A 6,307-nucleotide genomic window follows, 5' to 3' on the forward strand; every position below is an offset into this window, starting at 1 on the left:
GCCTGTTTTACTTTTCAAGTAGTCTTGTATGTCATCAGTGATGATTCCTTTTTTTGCTTATATCTACCAGCTTTATAGTTTTTCTTTACATCATCTTGCAACTGCTGAACTTTTACTTCTTTGTCCCTTGTTATTTTTAAGAGATCTTTCCTTTCTTGATTGCTAGCTGCAGTCTTGTCTTCAAGATCTGAAAGTCTACTTTCACATTTGTTCAAGCAGTTTTGCCAACTTTCAATGGAATTTTTGACTTCCTGAATATCTCTTTGAACCTGTTTCATGCATTCTAATTTTTCCTATTTTTTTCATTGTAGGTTTCCATTATTTCCCAATGCTCCTCTATATTTTTATATCTATATCTTCTTTAGATATGATCAGCTTTCTTTCATTATGTTTATGATTTCTTGTTTTACCTGGGAAATTATTTCTGATCTGATTTCCTTTACAGCTTTGTGGAGTTGTTTCTTTACTCAGTTGGTATCATTTCAGAAATTTCACTTTATTCTATGCCCATGTCTCCTGGACTTGTTTGAGATGATCTAGAAGTTTGAGATTGCATTTTGCTCCTTTGTGTTGTCATTTTCTTGTATTCTTCTGGTACAGCTGGAAGCAAAGCCCAGTTGCTTCCTGTGTTGGCATTGGCTGTGCATCCAGGGGCAGGCCTATTTGGCTGGACATAGGCCACTTGGTGGGCCTTTCCCAGGCCCCACGTGGTGCGCCAAGTCTCCCCAGCTGGCTTTGGGTCATGGGCAGCCCTTTCTTGGGACCTTTAAAGCTTTCCAGCTGGCTAGACTCACTGACTGGGCAGACTAGACAGGGCTAGACTCATAGCCCTGTGCAGCACATCAATGTTCCCTGGCTAGCTTGGGGTCACTTGGCAGCCTTTCCCGGCTCCATGTGTCTCACTGAGGCTTCCTGTCTTGAAAGAGTTTGCTGGGCAAGCCTTTCCAGGGTCCTGTTTGGTGCACCAATGCTCCCTAGCTGGTTGGTGCTGCTGGGCTTTTCTTTTTTATTTTAAAGGGATAAATGATTTATTTGGTAACGTGGAGTATAAGAAATTTTTGTTCCTCTTCTCTCTTCTGGTGGCTGAACTGAATTGTGGTGGTCAAATGGATGACTACACATAAATATTCCTTTACAGACTTGATTTTTTTGCACAAATGCAGATACCTGGGTCAGAGTTGGAATTATTTTCTACACTGCAGTACCAATCATTGTGCTTTGCACTGGGTCAGTGACTGCTACAGTCTTCTTGTCTTCTGGCTTCATGGCAGGAAACAGGAGTACTTTCTTTCTTTTTTTTTAAATTTTATTTAAGAGGAAAAAGAGAAAAAAACAAAACAAAGTGGTGTAAGGGTATACGTAATACAGAACTACAAAAAAAAAACATAACAGTAAGAAATCACCTGTTAATAGATTACATATTATCATCTTGAAAATAGTTGCTCAAATCACAGTATCAAAGAATACAAAGTGGACATTCAAACAGGGAGACTGCAAACTCTTGATGTTATTGAAGTCTGTGAGGAACATGGTGATGATGCAGTCAATGCCCATGTCCCAAACAGCTATGGGAGGCCACCCTATTCCAGGGTACTGCAGAAATTTTCATTTATAAAGAAGATCTCATCATCACCTGCATCCTTGGCCTTGGCCTGTTCTTCAAACAGCCACCTCTGTTATATAGGATCTTTCAGCTCAGTGTAAGCATTGCATACCTCCATCTTCAAGTCCAAGAGCTCAAAGTGCTTGGTCAGAACCTATTCAGAGTAGTCACATTTTGCTAATAGGCTCGTGATGTGTGAATGATCACAGAGAAATGTAGGACTGAGGCATGTCACTTCCAGGAACTCACTAAGAAGCTTATCAAGGAGCCTGGTTGTGGTCTGAGATTGAGCAATAGCTTTTGCTACACAGATATCATCAAAAATTTTGTGAGTTTCTTCCATTTCAAATGTTGGTTTTAGGCAGCTTCATTTCTAGGGCTTTCTCCAGCTCTTCCACCATGCTGATTCTCTGGAACGGAGGGGTGAAGTCAATCAACAGGTTTTGGTCTTTGGGTGGTAGCTGATCTGGTAGCTGCCTGTAATGCTCTTCACCATTCCTGAACCAAATTCTCTGCGATTTCCATAAGACTGTGATAGTCTACATAGGCCATGCACTCACAGGTGATGAACTCAGGATTGTGAGTTAAATTGATTCCTTCATTCTAGAACTAACATCTGATTTCATAAGCCTAGTCAGTGTCTCCAACCAGTAGCATCTCATGGTAGAATTCTGGAGCAATTCTCACATATAAGCTCATATCTAGTTCATTGTGACATGTGATGAAAGGCTTGGCCACAGTTACCCTTGGATGATGTTCATCATAGGAGTTTTGATCTCTAGGAATCCCAGCTCATCCAAGAAACTTCTTATATATGTGATGATCTTGGAGCAGATGATAAATTTTTGCCTCGCAAAGTCATTCAACATCAGGTCCAAGCATGTCTGTTGATACTCTGTTTCCTTGTCTTTGAGGCCAAAGTGCTGATGAGGCAGTGTATGCAGGCTTGGAGACAATAGTGTGATCTCATAGAGAACCATGCTCAATTCGTCCTTTTTGGTTTCCCCAGGAGTCTGCTGAGCTCCAATTATGTCTCCCCTGTGCAGTTCGTTGTTAATATGAATAAATTATTTCCTCTGATATATAATTTCTGTAATTGGCTATGACTTGCAACTTAACTTCTTCTCCTTGGAGGTAATAGAAGACAGGCTTTCTCAAAAGCTCTTTTGACATGGATTCTACTTGTCATCTTCAGTGGGCTGTTGGTTAGGTGGTACCCAGGCTGCAGGTGACTGTATTATTGGATAAAGTGAGTAAGTGAGTCTACATGGAACTTGTGTGGCTACAGATCCTCTCCATTGACCTGTAGCTGGCAGACTGACTGCGGATCTTGTAGCCTGAGTTTTGGTCCAGGCTCTTTTCCTTGGCACTCATAACCATTGTCAGTGGTGTCATTGGTGTCACTAGGAGTAGCCTGTATTAGCTATTTCTCACTGAGCTCTTTTTGCTTGGTCTCCTTCTCTACTACTTTCTTTTAGCTTTCAGGCTGCTTTTTAGTTAATTTTTGGCTCACCATCCACCTTCACCTCAGCCCCCTGCACAGTGGCCATCTTTTAAACAACCCAATTTAAAAGTGACCTCTAATTTCTTTTGAACAGTTTCTGCTGAATTCACAATATATAGTGAACATTTTGTGTCTCATTTACTTGTTCAGCTTCTCACACAGTGAGACTATATGATAATTACATGTGTGGGTTGGATTTATTTCACTCATGTGTATGGTCTCAAGTTGCATCCATTTATTTATAAAAGTCTTAAATGTATCCTTTATGGATGAATAGTACTACACTATAGAGAAAAAAAAACAAACCTTCTTTATCCATTTCTCAGTTGGTGGACATTTGGGTTGTTTCCAAGATTTAGCTTTTATAAATTGTGCTGCTATATCTATTATCATCACTTCTACTTAATAAAATCTTGGATACTTAAGCCAGAGCAATTAGACAAGAGAGAGGGAAATAAAGGAATAAAGATAGGAAAGGAAGAAGCTAACTTATCACTATTAGCAGATTATGTAGTACTCTACACAGAAGATCCTAAAAACTCCACCAAAACACCTTGTAGATTTAATATCCAAATTCAGTAATGTAGCAGAATACAAAGTCAACATCAAAAAATCAATAACAACAAACACACAGAGAGAACTTAGAAAAAGCATGTGTTTCATGATAATATTTTAAAAAATGAAATAGGATGTAAAAAACCTGTAGAGTGAAAATTAAAATATCCTTAAAAAGAAGACTGAAGAGGTTATCAGAAAATGGGAAAATATCTCTTGCTCTAGGATAGGAAGAACCAACATATAGAAAATGGCCTACTCCCAAAATTGTTATATGGATTTAATGCAATCCAGTCAAAACACCAATAACATACTTCACAGATCTAGAGAAAACATTCCTGAAATTTACTTGGAAACAGAAAATACCTAAAATAGCCAAATCAATTCTGAACAACAAAGCAAGTCAGAGGACATCACAACCTTAGACTTGAAATTGTACTACAAAGCTGCTATAATAAAATCAACATGGTACTGTTGATTTTAAACCAGACCTGAGAGTCAATGGAACATAACAGGAGATAAAGACACAACTACAAACACACTCAGGCACCTTATCTTTGATAAACAAGTCAAACATGTTCACTGGAAGAAAGATAATCTCTTTAATGAGTGATGCTAGAAAAACTGGATTTTAACATGCTGAAGACTAAAACTAGACCCTTCCATATACTAAAGTCAAAATGGATCAAAGATGTAAATATTAAAACAAACACTAAATTTACTGAGAGATAAAATAGGCAGAAATCTCAAAGATACAGGTGTAGGCATAGGTTTCATGAACAAAATCCAGAAATGCTGGGGAAAAAATAGTACCAAGAATCAATAAATGGGATTTTACCTTATTAAAAAGCTTTTGCACAACAGAGTGAAAAGACAACTCTCAGAATGGGAAAAATTTACAGACAGTTGTCTGAGAAAGGACTTATATCTAAATCATATAATGAGTTGAAAAAACCAGATCTGCTCAAATTCAAAGACCCTGTACATAAATAGGTATCTCAGAGGGGAATACATACTTCTCAGATGAAGAAATACAAATGGCAAATAAATACATGAAGCAATGTTCAGTGTCGCTGGTCATTTTATAGATGCAGATTAAAACAGCACTGAGATTCTATCTCACCCTAGAAACAATAGTTATCATAAAAAATCAACTTATAAAAAGTGCTGAAGGGCCTGAGGAGAAAGGAGCTCTGTTGATCAGAAAGTAGAGTAGTGCAACCAATTTGGAAGTCACTGTGGAGATTTCTTTTTTAAAAACTAGGATTAGAAGTCCCATTTGAACTAGCTATTTCCCTTTTGGGTATTTTCCAATAAGAATTAAAAGCACCATACCACAGTGATATAGGTGCACCCATGTTCACAGAAGCATAATTTGTAATAGCTAAATGTTGGAAACAACCCAGGGGCCCATCAACTGAGGAATAGATTAAAAGATATGGGTTTTAATATAATGGGGACTACTCAGACATAAAGAAGTATAAACTTGAGGTTTTTGTAGGTAAATAGATGTAACTAGAGACCATAATCATAAGTGAAATCAATTGGACCCATGTATAAACATCATATTGTCTCACTAATGTAAAAAACTGAACAAGTAAATAGGATGAAAATGTATATTAGATATTGTGAAGTGAGAAGAAGTTGTTCACAAGAAAGAACAAACTGTGATGGGAGAAAGAGGAAAGGAAGGAAGTGATAAGAAAAAATACATATACACACAAGATAGTTAAGATGACTATACAGCTAGCTTTTCTTAGTTCCTTTAAAAGAAAGTTTTGTGCTAACATTGCTTGGAAAGTTACCATGCTTATAACTTGTACTTTGAACAACAACTACAAAGAAAACATACAGTGTATCTACTATTGTAATGGTCTTACTAAACCTGTTTTGAAATTCAGTTTCATTGTTATGTTTACATTTTTTCTTTAAAATAAAATACAATACATTAAAATACAAATTGTGCTGCTATAACAATGTATGCACATGCGTCTGGAGGAGGGAGCTGAGCTCGGCTGTGTGGGCCTGCACCAGCCTTGCTGGTGACCTTTTCTGAGCCTGGAGAGCACTGCCACTGCTGCTGCCACCTCGAGGAGGGAGTAGCACTATGGAGGAGGTTTGAGACCTATCTAGAGCATGGGAGGGGGGGACCTTCTTTCAGCCCAAGGAGCCTTGCCACCCAAGGAGGTGGATGCCTGCAAAACATTCGATCCCCAGGAGAGTTTCAGATCTTGCTCTGAGCAGTTGGGGGCCCACTTGGCTTGCAGCCACACCAGATTGGGCTTGGCAGGATTCGGGCCTGCTGAACCAAGCCTGGTGGTCTTCTTTCAGTCCAGAGGAGCTTTGCTGCTAGAGTGGGGAACTGTGCAGCTTGAGGGAGGCCTTAAGCCTACCTGAGCCACACTTGGTAACCTTATTTTAATCTAGGGGGCCTCTCTGCCCAAGGAAGGAGCTACGCTACCAGAGGAGGCCCAGGAGCCCAGGACATAGCAGACAATTTCCAACACACCCAGGGGAAACTTTGGAATAACACTTGAAACACAGAAATATAGGAAAATGACAAAACAAAAGACCAAAATGCAATTTCAAACATCCAGGCCATCCCAAGAAACCCTAAAAGCCATATACATAGAAGAAAATATATA

The 6,307-nt window shown here is 38.8% G+C and overlaps 1 pseudogene; it reads right to left on the reverse strand.

The window, feature by feature from the left end:
• Window positions 1–1,191: 1,191 nt before the first annotated feature.
• Window positions 1,192–3,153, reverse strand: LOC100725385 (lysine--tRNA ligase-like; annotated as a pseudogene).
• Between the last annotated feature and the right edge of the window lie 3,154 nt (window positions 3,154–6,307).

The sequence above is a fragment of the Cavia porcellus genome, unplaced genomic scaffold (assembly GCF_034190915.1).
Source record: "Cavia porcellus strain 051 isolate PalLab524CR breed Dunkin Hartley unplaced genomic scaffold, mCavPor4.1 scaffold_6, whole genome shotgun sequence".
Taxonomy (NCBI): domain Eukaryota; kingdom Metazoa; phylum Chordata; class Mammalia; order Rodentia; family Caviidae; genus Cavia; species Cavia porcellus.